General features: G+C 42.6%; 1 pseudogene; it reads right to left on the reverse strand.

Annotated features, from left to right (window-relative positions):
• Window positions 1-212: 212 nt before the first annotated feature.
• LOC140223211 (uncharacterized) lies at window positions 213-7,041 on the reverse strand (annotated as a pseudogene).
• Between the last annotated feature and the right edge of the window lie 4,481 nt (window positions 7,042-11,522).

The following is an 11,522-nucleotide window of genomic DNA, read 5'->3' on the forward strand; positions in this document are numbered from 1 at the left end:
AGATGGCAGTATCCTATCTTGCCTACATGTCATTATCACACATTCACAAAAGACTTTGCAAAAGCTCAGCCACACATTATATGTTAGCTGTACCAAAATAGACCAAAAAAAATTAGCATGACACGGCAGGTCACTAGGAGTTGTTGGCGTTAGTTGGTCCTATGCCAAATCAATTTGCTTCCTGCAGGTCATTGTTGACAATGCAACTGTCATCAACGATCGCCTTCGAAGGCTTCCTCATCAGCCTCCCTTTCTTGGTCAGGATCGCCATCACCATTTACTTCAGAGTCAGAATCATCACCATCTTCATCACCTTCATGGAAGATGTTTCCATGATCATCTCTTTCATCAATGTTCTCACCATTGCGCCTGTCATCAACTGAGTGTGAGCATTCATGTGGGGAACCAACAGTCTGCAAAATCAGTAAAATCTCCATGATGATGTGCAAACCATGTGCACCTACATAGTTACTACACAGCCAAGAAAGCAAAGGGGCAGCAACAGAAGGATTACATAGTCCATAATATGAAGAATAGATAGATCAGAGATATTATTATTTCTGTCAACTAAAACCAGTTGGACCAATCAAGGGAAAAATTAATAAGTGAAATAAATCAGTGTATATAATACTTTTTGTCAACTCAACCTAGCAGTACTATGAGCTGTTAAGAAATATGAAGATGGATCTAGCAGAGCATAGTTTTACTTGATCTTTGAAAATAGTACTTGATGCTTAAGGAGCTGACCAAATGATCTAAAGGGTATTTGCCAAGCAAAACTGAGGGGAATCAGACAAGTCAAATTGATCTTGGCTATCTTACCATGAACTTAAATCTAAGGTTGCCATTTCTAATCAGCAAGAAGCCACCTTTTCACTGCTGCAACTCAAATTGGCATTCTGGCACGAAACAATATTAATTCTCTAGATGAAATGTCCTCCAGATACAAAACATAAATTGTACAAGCATTCAGTAAAATTTGTAACATGTTGACGACGTGCATCAATACTTTCTAGAAGCCGCAACAGCTCTACAGGTAGTTCTCTTTCAAAATCAGAATACATTGCCTATAATTAAAATGGCACAGGAGTATTACATTCAGATGCATGCATAGAAGTATTACCCAAATCAGAACAAGTTATTTGCTAGAAGCAATGAAAAAAATATTACCATGATCAATGCACGTTAACACTATTTTCTTCAAAGAATATCCCATTAGTCTGTTCAGCTTCTCATTTTCTTTGAGCACCCTATCATAATCAGTAGGATTGATTGGCTTAAAACCTACTGATTTACTATGTATTAGAACAATTGCCTTGTCCACAACACCATCGCTTATTGGAACATGCCCATGCTTCATCCCATTTACTACAATGTGCAGCGCCTTTCCATCCAATTCTTGTGAATTCTCATCTGAAACTAGCTCTCTGTAGTCATCCTAAAATAAACAGAAAATCATGACATATGAAAAATAAGCAGATTTTGAATTTCATGTTGTAGGAATGAGTATATACTCTAACAATGCCCATGTGCACATAATCAAATAAGCATTATATGATCGAACTACTACATTTGTAAGATATTTTCAAGGACTTAAACTGATTAGTTGCTATTGACAATGACATTTACATTGGAGATAATCAAGTAAATAATGATAAGCATACCAAGCATTTTTGCGCTTTCTAGTTGGGGATGGGACCAGCCCTTCCAATGCTGTCTACAATTTTGAATCCAGATTTCATCACAACATATGTATTTAAAGTGCCACTCTTCTTGGGACCAAAAGTATGTTCCTACAAGAACAGAAACATCAAATTATGCAAGCGAAAACTTTGTAGAGGCCAATGGTTTAGTTAGGCAAGACACAAGGAATTCTTATACCAAGAGTTGTTATGTCTCCGAAAAATTCCTTGAACCTCCTCTATTTTGAGCATTATCTTTAGAACTCATGCAACAATCTTGGGCTATCTTTCTCTTTCTCTTGTACTCATCACTAGTTGAGTATTTGCAGAACCATGCCCAAGCTGATTTACTGCACCATTCCAACCGACAAGTTAGGTATTGTTCTTCTATAAGTTCAATGGTGCGTGCTCGTGTATCATTGCATGTCTCTTCCCTTATGCGAAAGTACATCTTGACAGCCTCCAGACGGAGTTGGTACACCATATTGCTTACTCTTCTCACTAGATATGCTTCTAAAATATTGTCAACAGTAACCCTATGTCGCGGATGAACTGTAAACAATTTCTGCATATGTAGGATAAGGCGAAGTAAGACAGTCAAATAGGTATACATGTGAGCAAAATATCAGAATCCATAAAATTAGAAGTTAGATAGATTACTAACCCAGAACTCCTGCTTTACTCTTCTGGCATAACAAATTCCATCTCTATTCTTTTTCCAATAATAACCATTCCATGACAATGCTGGGTGTTGTTTAACAACATTGCCCTGCTCATTATATACCTTGATAATGCCTGGGTACTCCCGTTTCAGAATAGCTCCCACTTGTGAGGGATACTTGAGGCCGTTAGGGTTATAAGCAACATATTTGAACTGACTATTACAAAGAAATTCATATGTTAATTGTACATATTCATAATTCCAATTAGTAGAAGAATGACAAGACTATGGTACTACACAGAAATGAGCTCATTTGCACTTACCGATGACCTTTAGGTGCAAGCTCCACCCTCCACTGCGTGGGGCCATTTCCAGTTTTGTCCGAGACATCTTTACCCTCCCTTTTTTTGGAGCATCCCCAAGGAGTCGCTTGGAACCAATAATCACATGGGAGTTACCACCATCACTAGCACCATTTAGTTGAGAGCTGACACCAATCGCTAGCACCATTCAGTTGAGTGTTGACACCATGGCTAGCACCATTAGCATTGTTCTTCTCAGAGTGTTCACAATCAGCTCCAACCATTATGGAGTTAACACCACCATCAGCAACCATTATGGAATTAACACCATCAGCACTACTCCTTCCTGAGCTCTCAGCATGAGCTCCAGCCCTTCTGGTGTTAACTCTATTGAACTTACCACCATCAACAATGCTCCTCTCAGAGCTCCCAGCATGAGCTCCCTTGCTTTTGTTGGATTGGACACCTTGATTTCCCTTGCATATGTTGGACTGAATGCCACCATCACTAAACCCTGTTTGATTGCTCCCACCCCTTACTGCACCCTGCTTGCTCGTAAGCTTTTTTGTGCCGAAGCAAGTGCATCTCCTGCATTATCATCAACAAAAGCGGTAAGTACATTGTATATCGCATGCACAAAAGGATATATTTTCAGGAATATGCAACAACACATGTAAAGGACACTATCTGCACATAACATGGATTATGCAGCAACACATGCAAAGGATGCATCAGCACAAATCATGTTTAGTTCCAAAAGGTACACAAGTTGTTAAAGGCATACAATGGCAGTTACAACAAGAAAGTAAACTAAAAATGTTCAATAATCATTTGGATCATAAGCTGGATGTTCAGGCAACTCATCATGATCTTCATCTTGATCATCTTCATCTTCTTCGTATGTATCATCCAATGCTTCTTCACCATCACCTTCAATATTCAATTTTGACAAAAATTCCAAATCCATAGGATCAGTTATCTCATCTGAAACAATAAGAATTGTATTATCTAGCTCAATATCCAAATCAATGACAAATGTGCCTTCCAATCCCTCATCTTGAAAAAATGACACTTCTTGTACTAGCCCAGTCAGAGGGTTTGAGTCATCACTATTGTCATCTGGGAAACATAGCCACGTGGAGGAACCTGATATGTAACCCACCACTCTTTTAGATGTGCTCTACTCTTACAGGCATAAGGTAAATAATACACTTGTTTAACTTGACTTGCCATAATAAATGGTTCTAAAACAGAAAGCCTAGCAGCATGCTTAATTTCCACCAGACCCAACTTTTCGGTACGCCTAGTTCCATTTGGTGTTGGATCAAACCAATCACAATCAAGCAAAACCATCTCTAGTTGCAAACTCAATTCCAATTTTATTTTTATGATGTCCTTAATAACACCATAATACTCCATCTCATTGTTGTCATCATCGACACAGGAAACACAAACACCACTATTAACTGTAGCTAATCCTGATTTAGTTCTCTCATGTTTGAATGGAATTTGTACCCATTCACATCATAGCACCCATAGCTTGTTACTCTTCTACGAAAACCATAAGATAGATGACATAATGCAATATCAATGTCTACATGTACTGCAAATTAGTGATAGTTTGATATGTTCGTTTTAGTTAGAAACAAATGTTACAGTACTTAATATGTAAGGTTTTAGTTGGATTATTTCTTCTTTGAACCAATCAAAGAAATTAGGCCCACGCTTCCCTCGGCTACTCTTCCACCCATTTAACCTCAAATCCCTGAACTGTTCAGGTGTTGGTCTATTTCTTCTCTTCTATTGTTCCTTCTCAAATTTACTAGGAAGAGCAAAGTAAGTTAGAATACAGCCACTAATAATATTTACAGAAAATAGATTATAGTTTGGAGGAAAAAAGTGTATATTACTTGAAGTGTTCATCCATCTCTGGCATGTTTGTCAAAATATATAGAACAACAGCCTCATACTCTTCTGTTGAGAGCGCACGAACACCCCGAGGGCTAATGCACCGGCCAGGGTATTGAAAGATTTGAAGGTTGCATGAACTTTCAAAGGTACAAGTACCATCATCGTATCGAGGAATTTGGTTTCTAACTGATCGGACATTGGGCTTAAAATAAAGAGATAGGTGATTTGTGGCTTCCTCAACTAATAATTCAACCTCAACGATGCAACCCTCAACACGAGCCCTATTCCGTACCTTTTTCCTAAGCTGTTGGATTTTCCTCTCAAATGGATAGTTCCAATGGGCCTGGACAGGACCTCCTAGTCTAGCCTCATAAGGAAGATGAACAATCAGATGTTGCATAGGATTGAAGAAACCTGGAGGAAATATCTTCTCCATGTTGCAAATAAGAACAACAACTTCTTGTTCCAGTGAGCATATGGTGTCATGGTTCAGCTCTTTGGCACACAACTGCCTATAGAAAAATCTTAGCTTTGCCAAACACATCCATATATTTTCTAGAAGGAAACCACGGAATGCAACAGGAAGTAAGCATTCCATGAAAATGTGATAATCATGGCCTTTTAGCTCAAAGATCTTCCTTGAAGTCAAGTTCACACCTCTTCTAATGTTAGCTGCATAGCCATCAGGTTACTTGAGTTCTTGAAACCACTTAAGGATTATTAGCTTGTCATTCTTATCAATGCAAAATGGGAACCTGGGCTTGTCCCATTTTCCATTTGGCTTTAACTTCAAATATAGTAAGGGACGGTTGCAAATTTGAGCTAGATCTCTCCGAGCCTTAGCATTATCTTTAGTATTCTCAAATACATCAAAGCATGTATTCCATATAGCTTCACCCATGTTTTTCTCATTATGCATCACATCAATGTTGTGCCGTTGCAACAATTTATGAAAGTATGGAAGTTGCCAAAAGCAACTAAGATGTGTCCAATTGTGCAATATACCAAAGTTATTTGTATCAGCCACCGATATGTTAATTTGGGCTAGGACTTCCTCCCCTGACAAATGTCCTGGAGACTCATCATGCACCACTGTGTTCTTTCTAAATGCATTAGCTTGAGATCTAAATTCATGGTCTGTAGGTAAGAAGCGCCTATGGCAATCAAAGCAACATGCTTTGTGACCATTGTGTAGTCGGAATGCTTTACTATCACACAAGCAAACTGGGCACGCAAGCCTACCATGAGTGCTCTATCTAGAAAAGTTACCATAAGTAGGAAAATTATGGATCGACCATAGATAGGCTACACGCATGTTAAAGTTCTTCTTGATTGAAGCATCTTGAGTTTTAACACCACCCCACAAGCTCAACAGTTCATCGACTAAAGGTTGCATCAATATGCTTAGTTTCTTTCCGAGATGTTCAGGACCCGACACTATAAGGGCAAGGAATATGTACTCTAATTTCATGATTGTATTAGGAGGAAGATTTAATGGAGTAACCAAAACTGGCCAGCATGAATAGGGAGCTGCATTTATACTAAAGGGTGTAAAACCATCTGTTGCCACAGCAAGGAGCATATTCCTAGGGTCCCTACCAAAATCTAGGAAGTCTTTGTCAAACTGTTTCCATGCTTCCCCATCACATGGGTGCAACATCTTACCAGATCTGGACTGCTTGTGAGACTACATCAGCTTTGCTATCCTTTCATGTGCATACAATCTTTGTAGTCTATCTGTGATGGGAAGACTGCAAGACTTTACGTGGGACTCTACTTTGGCCTTCCTCATAGCGTGAGGTACCACAAACATCACACTTGTCTTTATTTTTATTGTCCTTATAGTAAAGCATGTAGTTGTTATAGCAGACATCAATTTTGACATATGACATACCTAGACCCTCCAATAATTTCTTTAAAGTGTAAAAGTCCTTGGGAACCTTAGATTCGGGAGGCAGCAGTTCATTGATTAGCTCTAAGTTTGCTTCAAAGTGTGCAATTGACATATTGTACTGTAATTTCAAAGCTAGCAAACATGCCACGGCAGAAAGAGATGAGTGTGTTGTGTTCTCATGGACCAATTGATCAACACTAGCAACCATCCTATAAAAGTCCTGGGCTGAGGGTGTGAGCTCATTGTCACTTGTAGGTTCATGGTTAACACCTAGGTCAACTAACATATCATCCATGCGATCAGCTTCTCAAAACTCTCATCACTTCCAACTTCAACATTACTCTCTCCATGTGATGTCCATATTTTTTAGTCATCCCTAAACCCATGTTTACACAAGTGCATCTCTACATCAAACCTTTTATGCCTAGCATAATTTTGACACAAGGCACACATGCACTTTAATAGTGTCATTTTCAACAAGACTCAACATAGAGAATGCGCTGTCTATAAAGTTGTTTGTGTTTTAATCCACTCATGAGGAGGAGGCTGCCCACGAGACCAACCACTATACATCCATTCACAGTCTGCCATTATTCTTGTTCTATTTTAAAAATAAAATATGATTCAATGTCACAACAATCTGACACAAATAATAGTCATAGAACAAATAGGCAACTAATACTTACTACTATTCAATCAAAATGCATTAGTCAATTGATACTTACTGCTATTCAATTGGAAAGGTCTACAGTTCATGGGAGAGGAAAGCAGTGCCTTCTTCAATTGTCCTCAAATCTGATCAGCAAGGTCCCTAGTGTACAGTGTGGTGTCACTTGTTCCTCTCCTCAATCCAGTTGGTGTTGATGCACGGCAGAGTGAACAGATGATTGGCTTCTCACACGCGGGGACCCTTCAAAAATTGTGAGCGAGGAAATTAGATTTAAACATCTCTAGTTCACCCTTTTGCTTACCCAGCTACCTGAGGATTCAAACCTATTTTTGGAATAAAAAACTAATACCGCCTCTATCAACAGAAATCAATCAAGAATTTATCTCATGTGGACTTCATTTTTTCTCACATCGCAGGGAGCAAGATGAACAAACTGATTCAAGAAAAAGAAGAAGTGTACGTACCAAGCAAGAAGCAAGCAAGGCAGCTAGGGGGTCCTGACCACGGCCCAGCCGCGAGCACCACCGCGGTGGCAGCAGCCACAGCACTGACGCGTCCCCTCACCGCATCACCAGTGATGGGCCCACCTTCTGGTACCACTATGCACTCCACATCACTGGAGGGATGGCCAAATGCACCATAGATGCCGTGGGTGGCAGACGTAAGGATGGAGGATGGACGAGATTCGGTAAATCTGAGGTTGGCGAGCGAGTATGGAGAGAGGGAGTGCCTGCTAGTCAGATTTGGAGGGGTCTAGTTCAGTTGGCACCGGTAGGAAGGGGGAGGGGTGGTGGTGCTAGGAGGGAGGGGGAGGGGACAGCGGCACCATGAGGGAGGGGAGGGGACGGCGGGAGGAGTGTGGGAGGCAGAGGGTGCCGGGAAAGAGGGAAGGGGGTGGCGGCGGGAGCTAGCGTTTCTTCTTATCCATACGGGTACGTGTGGGCTGGTGAATTTTTGGCTCCATTGGGTGGGAGTGCGACGTAGTAGGCTCGCTCGTGGGCGCGTTGTAGTCTTTGGGCGATGGAAAATTTGCTCAAGGCAACGTTTCGGCGTTGACAAGGAAGAGAGTAGAACAAGAAGCTAGGACAATCAGGATCCCTCAACTTGCTTGTACGTGCCACCAAAGTGTTTAGAGTTAAACTAGAACAAATTCCATTCATACATGCTGTCATACACAGGCTGTTTATGTATAGTGTAAACAGTCTGTATCGGTAGGGATGCAACACATGAGAAACACGCACTGAAACAAATTAAACTATAATCAGTTTTTGCATGCTTTTGTTGGCATGTGGCCTAGCAAGATTGAGTTTACGTATTAGAGAATAATTCATTATCTTCTAACTGGTGTGTTTGTTTCTTTAATTGTATGATTCAAATTCAGCCCATTATTAGCCCAAACAGGTGAAGAAGTCAGACTCCTACTAGGATTTCCCTATAATCTTACTAGGACTCGTCCCGTGTAATCCGACTAGTACTCTGCCCCCTGGAGTATATAAAGGAGGGCAAGGGTACCTAGCTCGGCAGGTCACACCTCAACACCCAAGCATAGGGCGCAATATACAAACACCCACAAACAGGACGTAGGGTATTACGCTACTCCGGCGGTCCAAACCTGTATAAATCTGTGTCTTGTGTCCTCGCTTTTACCTTCAGGTTCCAGGTCTGGCGATTCCCCACCGACAAGTAGACTACCTTGGGGTACCCCTCGGTAGGCTACTGGTATAAATCACCAACATTGGCGCCCACCATGGGGTAGATCGTCGAGATCATCGGGCGGGCTTGAAGGACCTCATCTTCAAGTCAGCGTTCGCTTTCAAAGCGGGCGCAACCTTCGTCTTCCACTCCTGACTTTGCATCACCAACGGCACTGGGTCCTTCCAACACTACATCATCGACAACCAGGAGAAGAAGTGCCTCAACAGGAACTCTCTTAACCACAAGAAGTTGAAAATCTGGTCGAGAAAATCGACAAATTAAACCTCGAATCAAAGTTCGACTGCAAACTCGTACTTCGACGGCGACTTCGGGTTTGACCGTGATTCAAACTCGAACTCCGACGGCAACTACGGGTCCGACCACGACTTGAACTCGGAGTCCGACGATGACTTCCAGTCCGACTACAACTCGGGGTCCGACGGCGACTCCGGGTCCGACTACAACTCCGAGTCCAACGGCGACTCCAGCTTCAACTCCGACTCGAAGTCCGACAGTGACTCGAAAGTCCGACTACATCGCCAGCTTGCCGACGACTACGGGTGGCTCGCCGATGATTTCTTTGACTATGTCGTGGGCACGCCGATGACCACGGTCGGCTTGCCGACGACCACGGTCGGCTTGCTGACGACTCCGTCGACTATGGGCAGCTCGTCGACGACTTCAACTACGTTGCGAGCTCGCCGACGACTACGGGCGGCTCGGCGACGACTTCGACAACTCGTCTCGACTGATTCGTCGAGTGGCTCACAAGCGACTTCTTCGACTACATTGCGGCGTCCTCGGACGACTACGGGTGGCTCGCCGACGAGTTTTCGGACTACGTCGCGACGCTCGTTGACGACTACTTCGACGAGTGACTTGCTGGCGGCTACTTCAACTACGCCGAGACGCCCGCCAATGGCGACCTTGACTACTCACCTCGACTAGACAATTAGTCGAAGGCGGGCCTCGCGCCGTTGACAACTAGTCGGAATCAACTCCGACTAGTCGGCTTCATCAACAACTGCCACGGCTTCGTTAACAATCGTCCACGAATCAAGCTAAGTCACTTTTCTAAATTATTTTCAAGCTTATTTTCCGTTTGCGCGCAACTCGCGCTCTACTCGCCGGAAACTCTTGCGCACAACGCACGCTCTACTCACCGGAAGGCAGCAAACTATCTCGCGCTACCGTGCTCTCTTTTTATCGCAACAGCGACTATTCCTTTTTGTCTTCTCTTAAGGTCACTATTCGCAAGCAGAATACGCCTTAACTCGTGAAAGCCTCGGGTGCACCTGTGACGCCAAATGCTAGCACACATACACTTGCAAATAGCAATGCCCATACGCGTACACGAGACACAGCTTTCACACACGCAGCGGCTACGGCTAAACAGGGACTGAGAGCCTAAAACGTAACAGGCTAACTAGTCGGGAAGAGGAACAAGAGCATGACACAGTGTTTACATTGATCGTTGAATAAATTTTAGCAGTTTCAATATTCTGCAAAAATGCTACATAATGTACGTATCTTTTCTTTCAGATCAAACTTTGGTGACGATGCTTTAGGATGCCAAGCGTACAGACTAGTTCCCGAACTCAGGGGCTAAGTGCCAATAACTACTCGACGTGGCTCCTATAGCTCACCTGGCACATAAGCTCGGGGGTTGGATGCTCGAAAAAACTACTCGGATGATAACTTGAGTGAAGATTCAAGACCCTTGAGTTGATTTTTTCAATCAATTCAAGGCTCGAGGGCTGATAAGCTACACCCAAGTCTTTTTTCAAGTTGAAAGAAGAAGATTCAAGATTTTGACCCTTAGCCTGATTCTGCGATTCAATCTAAGGCTCGGGGGCTACTCCATATGGAGTGCAACTTTCACCGCCCTCCATATATGAAGACTACAATATCAAGATGATCAAGACTTTGAGCACACCATAGCCTCATGGCAGCTTTGAGAAGCTTTGAAGATTCCGCCAGATAAAGTACTCGAGGGACACCAAGACTACTCGGCGAATATCTTAAAAGTACTCGAAGACTGCTGCATTCGACTATGAAGCGCTCGGGGGCTTGTCAGGGATAGATCCCCAGTACCCGGAAGGAAGGAAGAAGTCAGACTCCTACTAGGATTCCCCTATAATCATACTAGGACTCGTCCCGTGTAATCCGACTAGTACTCTGCCCCTGGAGTATATAAAGGAGGGTAGGGGTACGTAGCTCGGCAGGTTACACCTCAACACCCAAGCACAGGGCGCAATATACAAACACCCACAAACAGGACGTAGGGTATTACGCTACTCTGGCGGCCCGAACCTGTATAAATCTGTGTCTTGTGTCCTCGCTTTTACCTTCAGGTTCCAGGTCCGGTGATCCCCCACCGACAAGTAGACTACCTTGGGTAACCCCTCGGTAGGTTGACGGTATAAATCACCGACAGTATATACTTATAAGACAATGACCTTGTAGCTATTAAGAAAGATCACCACCTAAGAGTTTAAGGTAAACTTGTCATACTAACATACAAATGCATGTATCATAAGAAATATCCCACCAATACAATGGGCAATTAGCTTGTTAGCTTAGAATATATATAAGAAAATATTAAATTTACTTGGTGGCTCAATAGAAACCACCAAGAAAATGAATTATTAACTTGGCGGCTCATTAAAGAATGGCCAAGGAAATACCTTGTTTACTTGGCAGCTGA

Source organism: Setaria viridis, chromosome 6 (assembly GCF_005286985.2).
Source record: "Setaria viridis chromosome 6, Setaria_viridis_v4.0, whole genome shotgun sequence".
Classification (NCBI taxonomy): Eukaryota; Viridiplantae; Streptophyta; class Magnoliopsida; order Poales; family Poaceae; genus Setaria; species Setaria viridis.